Raw genomic sequence first — 21,918 nt, 5'->3', positions numbered from 1 at the left:
CATGAAGGATCCAAGGTTATTTTTTGCATTTAGTGCACTTTCAAAGTGTGTAGATTGTAATTCAATTTTCATCATTGTGCACATTTCACTCCCACATATCTATCGTGTAAAAGAATGTAAAACCAAACATCAGGATGCTGACATTGTCTGTATAAAAAGATTATACTAGAAAAAAAAATTTATGGCAAATTTTCAAAAAGGTAGAGTCAATCTGATTCCTTTACAATTTGAATAACTTTAAAATCACATCACATTCGTTTCAGAGACGTCTTTGTTTCTGATTTGGTTGCCAGAAAATGGCTAAATGCATATGAATATTATTAGGAAATCTCGAGGAAGCTATCACTACTAAGATTCAAATACATTATAATTATTTTAGATAAAATCAAATTGGTTGCAAACACATTTCCTTTAGGGAAGATTTCTGGTTTATTTCTTAGGGGTCTCATCCTGTGGTCAAAATAAGTGCCAATATTCATCATCCTACTGAATGTATTTTACTAATTGTTCTTTGCCTAGGCAAGGCAAACCCGGTAAATAAAACCAGCTTCCTCCACACTGCCTGACACGGGCCTACTGCCCAGATAGCAGGTGTGCAAATGGCAGCACAGATTGAATGAATGAAGTGGTTTTTGTAAGATGAGTTTAGCAAATTGCAGCATATCAACCACATGGTGGATTTCATCCTCTCTGTTAATATTTTTCTATATATAATATTCATTTTCAAATATAATATTCAGGGCTGATGAAACTGTAGACAATAAGATTTTAAAAAGATTTTCTGCTTTTTTAATATTTTCAACTAATCTCTGTCCATCTGTTTCATTGTTTATTTTACATTTTCTACCAGCATCTTTTTTTAATCTGGAAATTTTTTTCTTTTATTGGGGTAACATTGCTTTATAACATTATGCAAATTTCAGGTGTACATCATTGTATTTCTGTTTCTATGTTCATGTTCACCACCCAAAGACTAATTGTCTATCTCTTTCTTGATAAATGACCTTGCTTTCAATTTTATGGATAAGATTGAATTCCATATCACATGCGTGTCTTGATTTTCCTCCTTGCCACCTCTAAGACCCCTGTGTATATTCCCTAGGCCTTTGCTCCCTTCTTTTCTAGGCAAAAATGGTCCTTGTCCTTGCGAAGTCCAAAGCCAACATCTGAGCTCACGATTCCATCTTGCCTGTCCTCCGCCGTGGTCACACTTCATGTGTAATCCCCAGTCTCTTTCACCTCTTCACGTTTTCCTTGCCTGCTTGTTCCTCCTCTTCTGACTCTAAACAGATCAAGTCTTCCAGTACAATGTACTTTCCCTTGATCCTACCGGCATCTCCAGTTCTAAGTATCTCGGTATAATGCAAGGATTAAAAATCTAGAATCTAAGCTAGACTCCCTAGGTTCTGATTCTTATTAGCTGTGTGATATTCTGCAAGAGTTCCTTCTCTGTAAAACGGGCATAACAATAACAGTGGTAAGCTGTTAAACCAGTTCTGGGGGCAAGTGAGAGAGGAAGCCCTGATTTGTGAGTGTGCCAATTTCCACCGTGTAAATACTTCTACCGTGGCTGATTTCAAGCTACCAACGTGACCTCGCTGAACTCTGAGTTGGGATGAGATGCTCACATTCAGCTCTGGGCAGCAGGTGCCAGCTGGCTTCAGCACGCCACTGAGTCCCCCTTTCAGGGGGTTGTTGGGATGATTGAGGTTCTACAAGCAACACACTCAGAACAGGACCTATCACGTTGTTAGCACTCAATAAATGCTAGCTTTTGTTATTTCATTATTGGGAGAATTTAAAAAAATATCCTTAACCATTTATTCATTTCTTAAATGCTAGGGAGCTCTGTGGGGACAGAGCATGGACTTGGTTGTTAAATAAACCTGATTTGAATTCTTACTTCTACACTGTGTGAGTTTGTGATAGTTTTAAAAAAATATGTAAAATAGTGACAATAATATCTACATTTTAGGGTGGGAAAATTAAATGAGATAATATATATAAAATGCTTAGGACATAGAAAATGTTCATTAAATATTTATTTCCTTACTTTTCCACACTACTGAAATTGTCTTCAGATTATCAATACAAGGCAAAACAAAAATATATAAATCTGATGGCGATTTCTCAGTCCTCCATCTCCTCGAGCTTTTTGCATTATTTCTTCTATTTGATTACCTTCTCTCTGGACTTCCACAATATTGAATCCTTTTAATTTTCCTACCTTGTTGCTTTTACTGTCTCCTTCATTGATTTCTCTTTTCCTTTCTGCCCACTGAATGTAGACACTCTCTACAGTTCTCTTTTTTCGCTTCCTCATCAATCTCATCCAGTGTTCCTGCTTTGCTGTTTGTGCTATGCCACACTGGGCCTCTAGCGCTGGCCTTCCATTTGAGCGCCATCACATGTTTTTATATAGCACTCACATTCAAGAGGATTACCCTTGAGCTAGTCCCCTTACCTTGGGAACAGCACTTGTCACAATCCAACAATCCTCATGACCATTTTCAAATGACATTTTCAGTACTTCATTTTTATTTCCCATAATAATCTCTTGTTTTTATCTCCCAGTGGTCACATGTCGCTTTCTTCAGGAAGCCTGTCATGACCTGTGATCCCTCTGTCCAATAGCTCCATCACCCCCCTCACTATTAACTCCCCGCTCCGATTTTTCTTTCTTCATAGCACTTATACGTGATATTATATCGCATGCTCACTTGTTTACTGGATTACTGTCTGTCATTGACGCTAGAAGGCTAACTTATTGAGGACAAAGATTTTGTCTCCTTTAGCCTTGGAGCCCCAGTACCTAGAAGAGTGTTGGGCGCTTAGGAGGTGTACGATAAGTGAGTTAATGGAAAAATAACATATATAATTGGCTTTGGAATATGGTTCTTTTTTCTCAATCTCAAGCTCAGAGTTAACCCTACCCAGTTCATGATATATTATGATTGGTCCATGAAAGGTCTAACTCTTGCTTTATTTTATTGCTTTAGTTTTTTCTTTTTAACCTTTACTCCCCATCCACACTCTATTTCTCCTCCTCCTTTTCTGCTCAAGCATCCCCTCTAATGGATTTGAAATAGTTCTTTGGATACATATCTAGTTAAAAAATAGTATTCTTTTACATGTCTGAATTTTAAATTTCTGAGTTATAATACAGAGATCCCGTTCTGTTACTTTATCTTTTTTCACTGGTATGTTTTTAAGAGAGTCCTGTGTTGCATATTGGATGATGTTACTTTTTTTTTTTCTTAACCTTTCCGCTCCATCAGTGATGGACACCTAGGTTGATCTCAACTCTCTGCTGCCAACAGTAATGCTGGGATGAACCTCCATGTATATGCTTTCTTATGGATCTGTGTGAAAGTTTTCTGGGATGTGTACTCAAGAGTAGGATTGCTAGACTGTAAGCTATAGACAGAATACATTTCTTCAAAGACTACCATCTTGTTTTCAAGAATGACCGCACCAGTGTGTACTTCCACCAGCATTTCATGAGAATCCTATTTCCCTGCAGCACCTGTGTTATCCTACATCAAATTGATGCAATCTGTTGAGTGTAAATGTTTGTTTTACTTTGTATTTCTTTCATAACTAAGAAGGAAATGTGAGATTTTCCTTCTGTGAATTGTCTATTCATATTCTTTACTCATTTTTCTGTATCGGTTTTTGTCTTTTTCATGTTGAACAGAAGTTCTTTGTATATTTTAGATATTAATTCCTCAACAGTTTTGGAAATTGCAAGTATTTTCTCCTCTTCTCTTGCCTGTGAAATGTCCTGGTTATTTTTTGTTTCTATGAGTTCTATTGGCCTTTTCACATTTAGGAACTCACCTTTGTATACAGTGTAAGATAGGGAGCCAATTTTTTTTTTTATTCTTAGTAATTTTCTTCATTACCACCTATTAAACTATCCATCATTTCCCATAATTTTACATTTACAGGAAAATTGCAAAGATAGTACAGATTTGTTGTATACCCCTCATCCAATTCTTGTTTCTTTTAATGTCATCATCTTATGTCACTGTGGTACATTTGTCAAAACTAAGAAATCTACATTGGTTGATTACTATTAACTAATCTCTAGACTTTTATTCAGATTTCACCAATTTTTCCACTAAAGTCCTTTTTTGATTCTAGTATCCAGTTTAGATTATCATTATTGTATTTAGTTGTCATGTCTTCTTAGGCCCCTCTGCTTTATGACAGTTTGCCTTGTTTTTCATGACTTTGATAGTTTTAGAGTATAGTGAGGTATTTTGTAGAATGTTCTTCATTTGGGTTTGTCTGATGTCTTTCTCATGATTAGACTGTGTTTGTGGATGTTTGGGAAGAAAGCCACAGAGCTAAATCACCCTTCTTATCACATCATACAAGTGGGCACACGATGTCCACTCGATGTCACTGGTGATGTTGACCTTGATTATTTGTGTATTAGGTTGAATAGTGTCTCTCCCAAATTCACGCTACTCAGAACCTCGTAATATGACTTTATGTGGAAATAGGGTCTTTGCAGATGTAATTAGTTAAAGATCTCAAGATGAAATCATCCTGGATTTAGGGTGGGCCCTAAATCCAAAGGCAGGTGTCTTTATAAGAGATAGGAGAGGAAGATTTGAACACAGAAATACAGGAGAGGGGGCAATGTGAAGACAGGGGCAGAGATTGGAGTTAGGCTGCCACAAACCAAGGAAACTCAGAGCTACCAGAAGCCAAATGAGGCAAGCAAGTGTTCTCCCCTAGACCCTGAAGAAGAAGAGTGGCCCTGCCAACACCTTGATTTTGGACTTCTAGCTTCTGGCACTGTTAGAGAATAAACTTCTGTCGTATTAAGCCACTAAGTTTGTGGTAATTTGTTATGGCAGCCCTAAGAAATGAACACAATTTGGTGAAGGTAGTGTTTGTCAAGTGTACTAACTGTACAGTTACTAGTTTTCCCTTTCCATTCTCTATCTTTTGGAAATAGTTCACTAAGTCCAGCCCACACTCGTCGGGTGGGGAGACTTAGCTCCACATTCTGAAGTGGGCAGTGTCTACATATATTATTTCACATTCCTCTGTAAGGACGATTTGTCTCTTGTCTCCCATTTATTTATCCAATTATTCATTTATATCATTAGGAATTAATGTATATTTATGTTATATTTTGGCCAATGGGAGTTCTTTCAGGTTTGCTCCTGTGTCCTTTTGACGTGTCCTCATCTTTTAAAAATTTTTTTTTGAGCACTCCTTTACTTACTGGTATCTCCATAGATCTTTGATGCCACTAATCATATACCAAGCTTCCAAAAGCTATTTTTATGCTTTTTATTCTGATGCACTGATGTGTGTATGTGTGTGTGTGCTCGCCAGTACCACGGTGTTATTAGTATGGCTTTGGGGTTTGTCTTAATATGTGGTAAGGAGAGTCTCTTTATCGCCCCTTCACCTGCTGCTTTTTTTTGAAATCATCTTAATTATTTGTGATCTTTATTCACTATTATATATTTTAGGTTTAGTTCGTCAAGTTTCCCTCCAAACCTTACGGGGATTTTAATTTGAGCTGCTTTGATTTTATAAGTTAATTTTGGAAGAATTGACAGTGTTATAATGTTAAGTCATTCTATCTGTGTTCATGTTTTAACCCTTCTTTACATGATCTTTTAAAATTTCCTTTAATGGGGCCGGCCCCGTGGCTTAGCGGTTAAGTGGCGCGCTCCGCTACTGGCGGCCCGGGTTCGGATCATGGGCGCGTACCGACACACCGCTTCTCTGGCCATGCTGAGGCCGCATCCCACATACAGCAACTAGAAGGATGTGCAACTATGACATACAACTATCTACTGGGGCTTTCGGGGGAAAAAAAAAAGGAGGAGGATTGGCAATAGATGTTAGCTCAGAGCCGGTCTTCTTCAGTAAAAAGAGGAGGATTAGCCTGGATGTTAGCTCAGGGCTGACCTTCCTCACAAAAAAAATAAAATAAATAAATAAATAAATAAATAAAATGTCCTTTAATAGAATTAAAAAAAACCTTCTCCATAAAGTTCTTGAGAACCATGAACATTATCTGTGCAGACATTATTGCTTGGATGACCCAATCATTCTTTCCAACCCCTTTTCTAGCTACCAAGGATGCCCTAACGAAACACTCTGATTTCCCAGTTAGGGGTAATCCTGTGATACAGTTCTGCCAATGAAATGTTACCTGGAGTCTGTTGAGGAGGTGGTTTCTGTGAAAAATTTTGCTCTCCTGAAAAAAAGAGATGGATGCGCTTGGCACAGCCTTTCCTCTTTCATTCCGCCTTAAGTGTGGATACAATGCCCAAAGCCTCAGCAGCCATCTTGCACCCAAGAGGGGAAAGACAAGAGTGTTGGCAGAAGCAATTTCCCCAATATTGCTGCAGCCCTGAATAAAGGCAAGCATACATCTACCTTCAGATACGTGAGAAAAATCAACTCCTATTTGTTTAAATTGCTATAAGTGGAGCGCTATGTGTAGCTGAACAAAAGCTTTAACTGATATGTAGCTTATTTTCCATTGTATTTCCTATTTGGATATTGCTGGCATAGGGGAACACTATTAATTTATGTAGATTGATCTTGTGTCTAATAAACTTGAAGAATTTTCTTATTAGTTCTATTGAACAGCTAGGATTCTGTTAGATTGATTTGCTTGAGTTTTCCAAGTAGAGGATCAAACCATTTGCAAATAATGCTAACTTGTATCTTTCCAATTTTTATAAGAACTGCTCTTTCCCCTTAATTCAGTGTACTGACCAGGACTTCACAGTACCAACATCATTCCTTCTATAAATACTTATTGAGCACCTGTTTTATGCCAGACACTGTTCTAGCCACTGTGGCAAACAAAGCCTTCTTCACTATACTAAGGACATTCTTGTCTTGCTTCTTATATTGAAGAGAATTCAAATAAAATTTCTCCCTAACCATGGTATTTACTGAGGTTTTCGGTAAATAGCCTTTACAAAGTCAAGGGAATTCTGTTCTATTACCAGTTACCAATAATTAGAAATTAATTTATTAAATTGTATCAGAACCTTTTCTGGGTTGATCCTGATGATCATGTGATTTTATTCATCCATGGTTTACTAACGTGGTGAATCACATTGATTTTCTTGAGATTTGACTATCTTGTGTTCCTGTGATGAACTCCATTTGATTGTGATGTATTACTGTATTTTAAATAAACTTTTGGATTCAGTTAATATTTTATTTAGGATATTTTTGCATCTATATTCTTAAGTGAAATAGTCCTATACTCTTCATTTCTTCCTGTTTTTTAAATTCCAATTTTGGAATCAAGATTATTTTAACCTCATAAGATAAAGTGGGCTACTCTAACTTTGTTTTTTGTAACAACTTTTGTGATATAGAAGTTATCTGTTATGCTAATATTGGGTGGAATTCACTTGTGCAATCTTCTGGGTCTGTTCAAGTTTTCTCTTTCTTCCAATTTTGGCATTTTATGTATTTCCAAAATTGTGTCCATTTCTTCTAGATTATAAGATATAATAGTATATAATTTTTCATGTTTTCTTTTTGTTTATTATTTTAAAGTATTTTTGACATTTTGATATATCTTTTATTTTTCCCTTTTATTATGTATTTTGTTTAGCCAGATCTTCTTTTTTCCCATCTTGTTACCAGAAGTTTTTCCATCTTATTAAACTTTCCAAAGAATCTAATTTTGGCGTAAGTTATCATGTTTGATTCTCTTGTTTTCTAATGTGTTGATATCTTACAGTTGTCATCTCCTTCCTTCTTATTCTTTGGGGCTTATTCTGTTGCTCTTTCTACCTTCTCAAGTTGAACATGTAGCTCACTTATTTTCAATTTTTCTTATTTAAACTATAAAATTTCTTTTGAGTACTGCTTTAGTGGTGTCCCACAAATGTTGACACGCAGTCTTTCATTGTTATTCAGTTCTTAGCATTTAACAATTTCCCTTATAATTTCTTCTTTAACCCAGCTGTTGTTTATTAGAATATCTTTTTCTTTTCAGATAAGCCAGCTCTCATTCTTTTGTATTATCACCTCTAGATCAGACTATAAGCTCATTGAGGGTGACGTTGTGTGTTTTCCCTCACTGTCTTTCCTTCCAACACCCACCACAGGTATTTTGTACCTCTATAAGTGCTTAATGCACTTTTATGATAAAACTGGTAATCTGCAGAAGGAAATTACTAAATTGATTTTTACATCCTTACAGCATGACAATAGCATTATTGTCATTGCTGGTTCTAATGACTGCTTTTCTCTGTGCCAGACTGTAAACAATTATCCTCTCAGGAAAGTCATACTCTATAAATGACCCAGCTGAAGAGGTCCACTGAACACACATAAAGCTTAAGAACTGCAAGTAGATGATTACATTCTTCTTTTGGATGCAGCACATATGTCGACCTAAGTCACTGAGCAACTTTCCTTCTCCTTTCGTGATGGTAGATTCATGCCAGAAACCTGCAAAAGGGTGGAAAACTAACGACTTAGCGCTGATTCCAGTTCTGTATTTATTTGTTGGCTGGTTAGGCTAAATGACTGAGAAGGAACTATAGATGCTACCGTTTCTTATTTTTATATCCCACAGCTTCACACTTATGGCTACTTCATTATCTGCCAAAGATATTTGAAACTCCTCTCTTTCCACCTCAAATGGATGATGAGGTTTATCACTTTCTAGAAATGATGAACTGAGTCATTATTTCTGGGTCCCTGAAAGGGATAAATATGTATAAGTTTCCATTTTTTACTTTCTTAGTTTTAAAAAGCAGAGACTAGGATATGAATAAACAGGCACATCTTAAGTCACTTACTGGCACAGGACATTCATAAATAGTTTGATCTAACAGTCCCTCCATTGCTGCTTTTATGCTATTATTATCCTGATCCTAACTCTTATTTATGGATGACAGCCTAAAGAATGTGACCCAGGATGAATGATTGTTTGCCGCATCTATTGTTCACAGTGAAAAAGTCACTATGGAAACTGCAATCTCTGCTCCCCTCCACTCCCCACCCTCATACCGTTTACTGTTCAAAAGCTTCTGGACACATTCATGCACATTGGGCAATGATAATTGTAGAGAAGATGACCTTGATTTTGAATGCAGATCAAAGTTCCTTGGAGGAAAGAAGAATGTCTTTGTTTGATGTAGGGAGATTGATTGGGAAAGAGGCACATCCTTGGACATGTATTTGAAAGAGCCTCTCCTAGTTCAAATCAGTCAGGGAACCCTCCCCCAGCAAAAGGAACATTCGTATGTAGCTTTATATTTAGTTGTTTGTAAAAAAGTTTGTGCTTTATTTTCAGGTTTTTGGGTATGAAAAGTGTTTCCAGACGTGAAAACTTAGTTGATAATATTGTGCCTATGGAGAATATCAGCCCAGTTTACAAGACCTTGACTTGTAGCTGTTGTCCAAGGAATTGATAAGGTTGTAGGCTGGGGATCACTTGCATCTGAATATCTGTGTTCAGTTCTCCTTGGACAGGGGCATGCCTCATCACAAAAAATTTGCTTTTTGTCCCATGAGCATTTTCAGTTCATTCATTCATTCAATAGAGGATGCCCATGTTTCCCCTCATACTTTTACTAAAGGAGAGTGCTACTCCTTTCCCAGTGGGTGGAGGACTAATGGAGTGAACATTTCAGCTTCTTTCTTTTTTCACCTAATTAGCTGGACCAACCAATTTTATAGGACAATGTTATTGCCTGACAATGGGAAATGTCTCTCTTGGGAAGTGCTTGTGGCCTATGTTCATGCAAAATGGGTCTACATGACTATTCTCCACATCCTAGGCCCCCAGGGAGGGACCTTGTAAGGAACTAGGGCTAGAGAAGGGAAAGTCTGACATATTCTATTTTCTGTGGTTGCAGATGCTTTGCAGGCTCAGCAGTTTTCAAGGGCTCCCAGTTTGGCCTCAGGTTCTAGTTACATTCTCCAATCCAGCTTTATCAGTCTTTTTTTTTTAATTTATTGTATCATCATTAACAAAACTGATTTTTAGATCTCCATGCAGCTTCCAATTGATAGATCCAATTGTATAATTCTCTATATAGCTATTCTCTACTGGGAAGGGCCTGATGGGAGGAAAGGTGAGTGATTGACACTCCAAATCTCTCATATTACGAGATATCAAACACATAAAGCTGCAATCCTCAAGCAGCTTATGATGTAGTTGAGGAGGCCAGGAATAAGCATATAAAATTTAATTAAAAATTTGAAGTATTGTGAGTGTCAACTTAATGATGGCAGACAGGGATTCATAAAAGACAGCAATCATTGAGGGTTGGAGTTCTCAGAGTAGGATTTGTAAAGGAGGAGGTAGAACTCTGGAAGGAAGATAATCTCAAATAAGTAGAGAAGCATCGCAGAAGACAGAACTAGAGTCAATACAAAAATTACAAAAGGGCAGATTTTTTGGCCTAATATAAGGAAGCTCTTTCTAATATGGAGAGCCATACTAGTTTAAGATTATTAGTTCTGGGCCAGTCCCGTGGCTTAGCGGTTGGGTGCGTGCGCTCTGCTGCTGGCGGCCCGGGTTTGGGTCCCGGGCGTGCACTGACGCACCGTTTCTCCGGCCATGCTGGGGCCGCATCCCACATGCAGCAACTAGAAGGATGTGCAGCTATGACATACAACTATCTACTGGGGCTTTGGGGGGAAAAAAAATAAAGAAATAAAATCTTTAAAAAAAAAATTATTAGTTCTAAGAAAAGACCACTTAAAGAAATACCATTTTGAACAGAAAATACAATAAATAGCAAAAAAAAAAAAAAAAAAAAGTTTTGAGACTTAAAATTGGAACAAAAATTATGAAAATAAATTTATTTCATCTTAGAGTTAACAAAATTCTGGTTTTAAATGCACATATGTATTAATTCTTGGAATAAAAATAAATCAAATGCTTTTTAGTAAATTATTTCTGATTACATTAGATGATGGTATGATGTGATAGTCCTCACAAGTTTAACTTGTGAAACCTGGTCAAAAAGATTTAATGCTTTGTTGATTGTTATCTCTTTTTCTTCTCAAAATTTGGATGTCCATGTGCGTTACTGAGTTGATCATCATCCTTGCTTGTGATATAGTCTAATCATTGGCCTTTGGATTTATTTATTTAATAATATAATTGATACCCTTGAATCCACGATGCAATTCAAGAGCTATGGGGCAATTTACATCTTCGTTTGTGCTCCTCTCCCTTCCCTCTATCTGCTTCTACCCTTTCTGTTACCACTGTCTTGAATTTTGTGTTTATCATGCCTTTGCCTTATTTTTTTAGTTTTAGCACTCACCTTTGCTTCAACTTTTTACTTAGATGTGTTTGCTTTTGGACTTTAAAACAAAGCTTTCATATTATATATTGTGTTTTAGAACTTGCTAATTTCTCCCAATATAATATTGTAAAGATTCAGCCATGCTGCTGAATATGGCTTTAATTCATTCATTTTCATTGCTGTATATTATTCCATTGTACGAATATACCACTATACCACAATTTATCCATCTGCTCTTCAGTCAATGTACATTTTAGTTGTTTCCAGTTTTTGGCTATTATTATTTCATGCTACAATGAAGATTCCTTTTGATGTCTTCTCGTTCACATGTGCAAGATTGTCTCTAGCTAAAGGTGTATGTCTAAGAATGGAAGGTATCTTTAATTTTAAAAGACAATGCTGAAGGTTTTTCTGAAGTGATTATCCCAATTTATACTCCTGCTAGTAATGCATAAGAGATTCTATTAATCCACATCTGTTACAACACTTGATGTCAGGCTTCTTCATTTTTATCGATCTGTGGTTATAAAATGGGATCTCATTTGGTCTTAGTTTGCATTTCCCTAATTTCTTGTGAAGCTGAACTTTTAGTATGTGTTGGTCATATGTGATTCTTCTGAAATCACTGTTCATGTTTTTTTGTTCTCTGAGCCTCAGTTTTTTTTTCATCTGCAAATTCAGATAATAATGCATTTCTTATGGGGTTTAACCAGATACTCTATGCAAAGCATCTGGTTTAGCGTTGTCACATAGTAGATCTTTAATAGAAATTTTTCTTTCTTTTCTTCTGTTCCCAAGGTTATCTTCTGGTCTTCTCACACATTTCTGGATCCTCCCCTCCCTCCCTCCCTGTCTCCCTGCTTCTTTCCTTTCTTTCTTCCTTTGTCATCCCAACCTCAGAGCCCTTCTCTTATGTTCCAGCTCAGTGTCTTAGGTTCTGTAACCTACGTGGACCATTGAAGGAACCAAAAGGCATTTACTACCGTTTTGGACTTCTAAGAAACCTAACTGAATGTACCACTGCCGTTTTTTTCCCCACCTATTGGGAAATACTTCTTTCTACTTGGACTTCAACCATATTTTGTTAACAGTTTGCTCAGCTTATGATCAGAGACTTCTGTTTTCTTTTGGATCCTGGGCCTTCTCCTCAGATTGACTCTTCTTTATCATATCAGCTGTGGGATGTGTTTCCCAAGACCTTTATTTCTGTCCTGTCCTGCGGTAGGCTACCATACTTACCTCCTGGGTCTCGAGATGTGACTGTACTGTGAGCACTAGAGTCATCTAAGTCTGGGCTTTGCAAACTTTATTGTGCATGTGAATCACCTGGGGGTTGCTTAAATGCGGATTCTGATTCAATACATCTGGGTGGGCTCTGAGAATCTACATGTCTGAAAACTCTCAGGGGGGTTGATGCTGCTGGTCTGTGGACCACACTTTGAGAAGCAAAGATCTAGACAATTTCTGAAGGTTTCTTCCAGCTCTAGATTTTAATGGTCTACGAGTAGTAGGCCATCACATTCTATTCCTGAGAAAACTTTGCTCTCTTTTCTGTGCTTTCTCTGTTTATTGGTGATTCATTCACATGTTTAACAAATGTTTTTTGAGCACCTACCATGTGGCTGGCATTGATCTGTTGAAAGAGACATATCAGTCAACAAAACAGACAAACACTTCCATCCTTAAGGAACTACCATAGTTTAAGTGTAACTTGTAAATAAAAAACGAATGGTGTATGTCTTTTATACTATCTTTCTCCTCTTCCTCATTTCACAAAGTAACATTATTTTTACATGACAAAGACAAATAGCACTACTCCCTCTTACCCTTGGCTCTTTGTGGTGGGCTCTACTTAACACTATTTTAAATTTTATTAAGATTTTTAAAAATACTCAAACAGTTTACAAAATTATCTTATTTAGGATGAACAACTTGTATTTTTTGCTTGAAAGTTACTAACAGAATAAACCATGAAGAAAAAGCATGCTAAAACTTTTGCAAAATAAATATTTAGTTTTTTTGATAAGGAAAAGGTGATTTCTGCATCTCTTCAAGTTTTCTTTCAGATTGACTTTCCCCCATTTATTATATTGCTTTTATTTTTCACCACAGGAAGTAATTCTCAATAAACCTTAAAATTCAGGATGTCTTGGTGTGCGTTTCTCTCCATAACACACTTCAAGGCAAAGCTTTTGAAGTGGAGCGAACTTCAAAGTTGGTCCCTAAGCTTTTGAAGTGGATCTAGCCTGAGAGTGATTTTCAAAACAAGAGAATTATATGCTGATTCTCCCCGTGCCTCACGCATGACAGAGAAGAAATTTGTAGTGACAAATAGCACCTCCACCAAGGCCTACAGAATTTACACCAATAAGTACAGTATCCAAATGGTTTAACTTAAAATTTTGGAGGCAGAAGTAAAAAAATATGTTTAAAAATATAAAAGGAAGCTTGGAGGCTCTCTTTACTGTCTGTGAACACAGTGGGTTAAAACAGCTGTTTAATTTTCAAGCTTGCTTTGGAAGACATAAAAATGAGTGTGAAGTGGCTACAAAAATGCAAATTTAAGATATTTAAACTAAGCCATCTCATTAAGCTCAGGCTTATCTATTCTTAATATGTGTTTGGAATGCAGTCAAATGTACTTTGATTTAGAATAAAATAATAAAAAGAGATTATTAGAAAAATAAAATAAAAACACAATATCTAATTCCCTTAAAAAATAAAGCAAAAATATTGATGGCATAATTGATTGTGATACAATAGCTGTGAGGTACAAATTCTAAGTATGTGGCAGGTTCCTTTGTTTTCTAAATAAGGTTGTAACTTTTTGGAGCTTTCTAAGCTCCAAATATTTAATCAATGACATGGCAGGCTGCAAAAACGTCTAAAACTCAGTGTCTTTCAATTTCTAATTTATAGTCTCCCACTAGGGCTAAAAGAGTTTAATACAAAGGAAATGCCAAAGCCTAGTATTACAGTGCTAAACCATGATCAAAAGATACACTTATGACACATGAGTATGTTTACTTTCATCTGAGCGTTACCTTAGAGCAGAATTTTTGTATTGTCATTTGCGGTCATATTTTTTGTTTCAATCCTCTTATCTCTTATTTCTAAAACTATAGTGAAGAAAATATATTTTATTAAAATAATTTGAATTCGTCTAGTTGTTCATGTTGGTTTCTTAAAGAAAAATCTACATTTTGAGTCATCACCACAATTTATTGACGTATCAATCTTTTCTATTTTTTTGGGGGGGGAGGAGTAAGGTCTGCCCTGAGCTAACACCCACGCCAATCCTCCTCTTTTTGCTGAGGAAGACTGGCCCTGGGCTAACATCCGTGCCCCACTTCCTCCACTTTTATACGGGCCGCTGCCACAGCATGGCCTGACAAGCGGTGTGTTGGTGTGCGCCAGCAGCGGAGCGTACGCACTTAACTGCTATGCCACCGGGCCGGCTTCAATCTTTTCTACTTTTAGAAGGAAATTATTTCAGACATTTCCCATGGTCAAGCCTTTGTCACAAGTCTCTCTGCTTTATAACTATCAGGGTTTTGATTACAGGGCTTGCAATTTAAACTTTGCAGTTATCTTACTAAAGGTGATTGTAGGGCAAATTAGTTATAACCCAAATCATCATAGATCTTACGCTTAAGTAGACTGCATTTGTATTACTCACTTTGTTGAAGGCAACGTTTCCTTAACTCTTCCACTCAATTCCTCCCTGCAGGCTCTCTCCGATTAGTTGGTGGGTGAGACCACAGTAATTTGAATATTAGATAAGAAATACATTGTTATGAAATTGACAGGCTGAATCCTGCACACTTTTCCCATTATGTCCTAGAAGTTCCTGGAGCGACATGAGGCCAGGGTCAGAGTTTCAACTGCTATATGAGCTGTTTAGTGTCTCCCTCTTCTCCAGCCAGAATCTGCATCTTGGACTCTCCCAGCGGCCTTATAAATGCTTGTGACAGATCACAATGGAAACCAGGTGAGAGAGTGTAAGTAGATCAGCTCATAGCAAGGTCAGATGGGAACAATTGAGGACTTGTGGACTATTGAGGGATTAATGACACCAATTTTCTAAAAGAAGAATATTTTTTGTATCGCAGTTATTGCCGAGTAACAAACAATGCCAAAGTTTATTAGCTTAAATAGCCACGTTACTTTGTTCATAATTTTGTAGGTTAGGATTATGGGAAAGGCTCCCTTGGACAATTCTTCTCTGATCCCTGTGGTGTCAACTAGGGTGGCTGGGCCTTCAGGACTCATTCCCAAGATGGCTTTTTCACTCCCATACCTGGCTGCTCAGCGCTCTTTGGTACCTCTGTTTCTCCATTTGGCTTCTCACTCTCCAGGGCTTCTCCAAGTTGCTTGGACTTATAATATTAGTGGTGCCAGAGGAGTAAACTTCTCACACGGTACCTAGTTTCCCCCAGAGCAAGCATTTTAAGAAAAAGCAAAAACGTACTAAGCTGTAAAGCTTCCAATTACTTAGCTTCAAAAGTCCCAGAGCATCATTCCTCTGCATTCTATCGGTCAAGCAAGTCTTCCAATACAGCCCAGTTTCAATGGGAGAGAGGGAATCGATTTCACTTTTTGATGCGGGAATGACATCAAAAATAGATTCTGCTGTTTGATGGAGGAATTGTGTTAGGAGGAAAGAAAATAATGACAGCTATCTGGAAATAAACTATCGCTAATCCATGGTACACGAATTAACTATTGCAAGACTTTGGGAGCTACAGTCTATCACTATGCATTAAACAATTTTCTGCAGGAGTTTACATGGCTTCCTAATGGGTGAGCTTCTGGGGGGAGTTGTGTCTGGGGGCTCAATTCCTTTTTATTTTGAAAAACGTAAAAATTCACATTGCAGAGATGTGAATGGAAGCAAAAATATTTCAAATAAACTTAAATCACTTTAGCAACTTCAACATTGTAGTTGGCTTTTGTTCACTACACTTTTATTAATAAAATATGTTCTTGAGATTATATTATCTGCTGGTAATCATTTCATTAAAGAAGCATAACTATAATTCTGAAGTCTGCTCCTTAAACTTCTTATGAAAACTATTAATGTTTGAACACAAAATTCATCATTAATACCAGCCAAATGTCTTTGAAGTTAAATACTAGGAGTTTCCTAAAATTCTGCCTGATATCTATGTCAGGAAGAGTAAAAGTTGTTCTATTTTAGGAAACTAGCAGAGGGGAGAAAAAAGAAAAAAAAATTAAATACAAACAAGTCTTCTTCCCCGCTTTTATTATCCTGGCATCAAGAGTTCTTAAAACATAATTACAGCTTAATCTATATCTAAAAAGTTCTTAAGTTTAAACAATTTTAGTTCCAGAGTAAAGGAGTATTTAATGGCTGGAAAAGATCGGGGGTGCAGCCTGAAGGAAGAGCTGGAGCCCGGAGACTGGAAGAAGAGGACGCTAGATTTGCGCTCTGATATCGCCTATCTTGGGCTACATGTGTCATGATGAGCCTGAATCACAATCCCTAAATAAGTTTCTGTTGTGAAGCAGAATGGCAAAGAGGGTTCGCCCTTTACTGTTAGAAGCCAGGCCTCCGCTATGCGTGTTACACATTTATTATCACATTTTTAAACTCGCAGTTTCATGAATTAGTATTATGCCCACTTCGCAGGCGAGGAAACAGGCTTATTGAGCTTTAGTAACTTGCCCAAGATGACGGCTAAAAAACGAGGAGCTGAATGTGATCTGAAGTCTGTTGGTCTCCAAAGTCCATTCACTCTGCTGGTTACAACATATGAAAAATCATTATTATCTCAACTAATCACCCCCATGTGAGAAGACAAGTTATTATAATGTAATTTTATAGATGGGGAAACTGAGGCTCAGAGATATATATATTTTTTTCGTGCAGAAAACAAAGGTCAGAATGACTTGGACAAAAACAAAACTAGTAACAGAGGTGACAGGACTCAAACGTGTTTCTTTTGCCACCTCTTTCCGCAACAATGAAACACACACAAGTGGACTCCTGCTCTCTGGTTTCTGATCTCTACATTTTTATTAAATGCTAAAATTTATTCATTCATTTGCTCATGGGTCCACAAATATTTATTTAGTGCATAGTATTTTGTTAGGAGGTTAAAATATTTAAAGAAATTGAAATATTTACGATGGCTCTCTCTAATTCTTATCTCCAGATATTTAAAAAGAAACTGTGCATTTCATATTTTCTTGTTTGAAATAAACAAAAAGCTAAAAGCTCAAGATGACACCCATACTTTTACTTTTTACTAAATTTTTATGTCATGTCTGGGGTAGGTGGGATCAACTTTTAGGGAAAACCACTGACTTGCAGTCAGCTGAGACATGTCCTAGCTTATTTTGTTGGCAAATTGCCTCCTTGACTAAAGAAAAGTCAAGGCCTGAGCATGTCTGTGGCCAGAATGATCTCTTTGTATCCTGGAGGACATGGCCTTGCCAATCTAAAGCAAGTAACAAGCTCAAGTCATAAAGAACTTGAGGGAGAAGATCTTTCTTTATGCCTGGGGCGGTATGGAAATTGATGTGGAAATGACAGATATAACATGAAGAGTAAAATAATACTCAGGAAGGGGGCAGTATTGTTTCTCAATCTTTTCCAACTCCTTTGATTTTTTAGATATACCTCTAATTTTTATTTGTAAAACTAAGACACATATGACAATACTTAAATCTTAAGGCCGATGTTACCTTTTGTATCATCCATTTCTTCTTCTTCTTTTTTTTTTTTTTCTGAGGAAGATCAGCCCTGAGCTAACAGCCATGCCAATCCTCCTCTTTTTGCTGAGGAAGACTGGCCCTGAGCTAACATCTATTGCCAATCCTCCTCCTTTTTTTCCCTTTCTCTCCCCAAAGCCCCAGTAGATAGTTGTATGTCATAGTTGCACATCCTTCCAGTTGCTGTAAGTGGGATGCTGCCTCAGCACGGTCCGACAAGCGGTGCATCCCTGCGCGCCTGGGAACCGAACCGGGTGCCAGTAGCGGAGCGCACGCACTTAACTGCTGAGCCATGGGGCCGGCCCCATCACCCATTTCTTTTACAGCTGTGGTGTGATTTGGAGGGAAAGTGTTTTGGGTCAGGTAGAAGGTTTATCATTAATGTTTTATTAATGTTAAGTGAACTAAGGTACATCTACACGATAGAAATGGTATTTGGGGAAAATAATGACATGGAAAATGCACACAATATAATGAAAACTAAAAAATCAGAACACAACATCATACTACAGACTGAGACCTCAAGACTAGAAAAAAAGACGCGAAGGAAAAAAATAAAATGTTAACTGTGTTATCTCTGGGTGGGGATGTGTACTGTGATTTTAACTTTCTCCAGGTACCTTCCTGTGTTTCTCAACTTGCTGTGATGTCATGTGCTGTTACTTTAATAGTCAGAGAAATGATTCATCAGGAAAAATAAAATTGTGTCTTGGTCTTTTAGCTCGAACAACTGGATTTCCATTAGGTTCAGATCTACTGAAAATTTGGCCCACAAATCTTGTTTGCTTCACTGGTTTGTTGTTCCTTTATCTCATTAATGAACTTGGTGTATTCATATTGTACTGCCCAAGAGAAGATGGAAACCGAAGAGACACTTTTTTTTAGTTGAAATATAGTTGACATACTATGTTATATTAGTTTCAGGTGTACAACATAGTGATTTGACATTTATATACATTACTAAATGATCACCACCATAAGTCTAGTTGCCATCTGTCACCATACAAAGTTATTACAGTGTTATTGACTATATTCCCTATGCTGTACATTGTATCACCATGACTTATTTATTTTATAACTGGAAGTTTGTACCTCTTAATCCCCTTCACTTATTTCACCCATCCCCTTTTGCCATTCCCCTTGGTGACCACCAGTTTGTTCTTTGTGTCTATGAGTTTGTTTCTGCTTTGTTTTGCTTGTTTATTTGTTTTTGTTTAGATTCCACATGAAAGTGAGATCACATGGTATTTGTCTTTCTCTGTCTGACTTATTTCACTTAGCACAATCCCTCTAGTTTAATTCATGTTGTCACACATGGCAAGATTTTATTCTTTTTTATGGCTGAGTAGTATTCCATTGTGTATATATACCATATTTTCTTTATCCATTCATCTATTGATGGACACTTAGGTTGCTTCCAGGTCTTGGCTATTGTAAATAACGCAGAAATGAACATAGGCATGCATATATCTTTTCAAATTAGTGTTTTCATTTTCTTTGGATAAATACCCAGAAGTGGAATTGCTGGATTATATGGTAGTTTTATTTTTAATTTTTTGAGGAACCTCCATACTGTTTTCCATAGTGGCTGTACCAATTTACATTCCCACCAGCAGTGCTAGGGTTCCTTTTTCTCCACATCCTTGCCAACGTTTGTTATTTATTGTCTTTTTGATGATAGCCATTCTGACAGGTGTGAGGTGGTATCTCATTGTGGTTTTAATTTTCATTTTCCTGAAAATTAGTGATGTTGAACATCTTTTCATGTGTCTGTTGGCCATCTGTATGTCTTCTTTGGAAAAATGTCTATTAAGGTCAACTGCCCATTTTAATAGTTTTTTTTTGGTACTGAGTTGTATGAGTTCTTTGTATATTTTGGATATTAACCCCTTATCAAATGCATGATTTACAAATATCTTCTCCCATGCAATAGGTTCCTTTTCATTTTGTTGGTGGTTTCCTTCGCTGTGCAAAAGCTTTTTGGTTTGATGTAGTCCCATTTGTTTATTTTTGCTTTTGTTGCCCTTGCCTGAGGAGACAGAGCCAAAAAAACATTGCTAAGACTGATGTCAAACAGCTGACTGCCTATGTTTTCTTCTAGGAGTTTTATGGTTTTAGGTCTTACATTCCAGTCTTTAATCTATTGGAATTTATTTTTGCAAATGGTGTAAAATAGCAGTCCAGTTTCATTCTTTTGCATGTAGCTGTCCAGGTTTCCCAACATCATTTATTGAAGAGACTGTCTTTTCATCATTGTATATTCTCGCCTCCTTTGTCATGGATTAATTGACCATATAAGCATGGGTTTATTTCTGGGCTGTCTATTCTATTCCATTGATCCATGTGTCTGTTTTTGTGCCAGAAACGTACTGTTTTGATTACTATAGCTTTGTAGTGTAGTTTGAAATCAGAGAGTGTGATACCTGATGAGACACTTTAAATAACATCCCCAAAGAGAGAAAATAGCAAAGAAAGTGAAGAACATAATAGTAAAATCAAGGAATACCCAGGGCAAAGATTCAGGATTCTTGTATTTCATTTCAGTATATACAACAAATTAGACTCTCTTAAAGTTCTTCTTCACTCTTTTCTCATTTGTCGCCTTCCTTTTCCTCTTTTTCCCTTTCTTCTTCCTCCTATACTTCCCTCTCTTCTCTTTCAAACCTCTGTTTTGTTGGATAATAATAATAATAATTACAGCTACCTACTATGTGCACTACAATGTAAGTTTATAAGGGGCAGGACAAGGATTCAAATCTAGGTCCTTTTGACTCACAATCCCTACATCATATTGCCTCCATATTGAAATCAAGGGAATAAACTAGAGTTTGATGTTTTTCTTGTTAAAAATAAAGAAAAATGCAGATTGCAAAAACACTTGTGATGTTTCCATGTCATTTTTGATTTGCCTGCAAACAAAAAGAAAACCAAACCCAAAGTAACCATATCTTCCGGCTTCTCCAATGTCAAATGGCGTTGCAATATGTGAAACAAAGAGTCGGATGTAATCTTCACACTCAGAATACAGACACAATCTAGAGAAGCCAAATGCGTAAGCTTTTGAAAACAAACGAATGACCATAAGCTGCAGAACGTTTAAATTCATGTTTCTAAGTAGCTCTCATTCACTATACACTTAGATATAATTCTCATCTTCAGCTGAGTTTATAGTAGGAGAAATTTCCCACTTGTTATGGTAGCAGTGTTGAATCAAAAAGTAATTTGTATTTGGTTAAAAGATAAAGGTGCTTCAAGGCTTCCCTGGACAAACGTGACAGCGAATCAGCATCAACAAATCCTCTCCACTCTCTGGATAATGTTTGTTTCCTCCGGTAATTGCAAACAAATTAGCAACTTTGCTTGTTATGTTGATATGTTAGTAATGATGACTGTCATTTACTGTGGATCTAATCTTTTGGAAGTCTTTCCATCAAGATTTCTGGAGAAAAGAAATTGTGTTAGTTATTACAAAGTTTAATTAGAGCTCAGTGGCAATTCACATTTAAAGCTTGATTACATATGGAATCTATTGTTTTTGTCTTATAAGTGTTTTTTAAAAATAACTTATTAAACTGAAATCCGCATAACATAAAATGAACCATTTTAAAGTGAACAATTCAGAGGTGTTTAGTACATTCACAATGTTGTGCAATCACCACCTCTATCAAGTTCCAAAAAGTTTCCATCACCCCAAAGTAAAACCTCTCTCCGCTGAGCAGTTTCTCCACATTCCTTCCTCTCCCCAGCCCCTGGCAACCATCACTCTGTGTTCTAACTCTGGATTTATCTCTTCTGGATAACTCATATAAATGGAATCCCACAATATGTGACCTTTTGTGCCTGGCTTCTTTCACTCGCATAACGTATTCGAGGTTCATCCACGTTGTAGCATGTA

The sequence above is a fragment of the Ceratotherium simum genome, chromosome 2 (genome assembly GCF_057802395.1).
Source record: "Ceratotherium simum simum isolate JZ-2026a chromosome 2, ASM5780239v1, whole genome shotgun sequence".
NCBI lineage: Eukaryota > Metazoa > Chordata > Mammalia > Perissodactyla > Rhinocerotidae > Ceratotherium > Ceratotherium simum.
Note: the sequence above shows the minus strand (reverse complement) of the source record.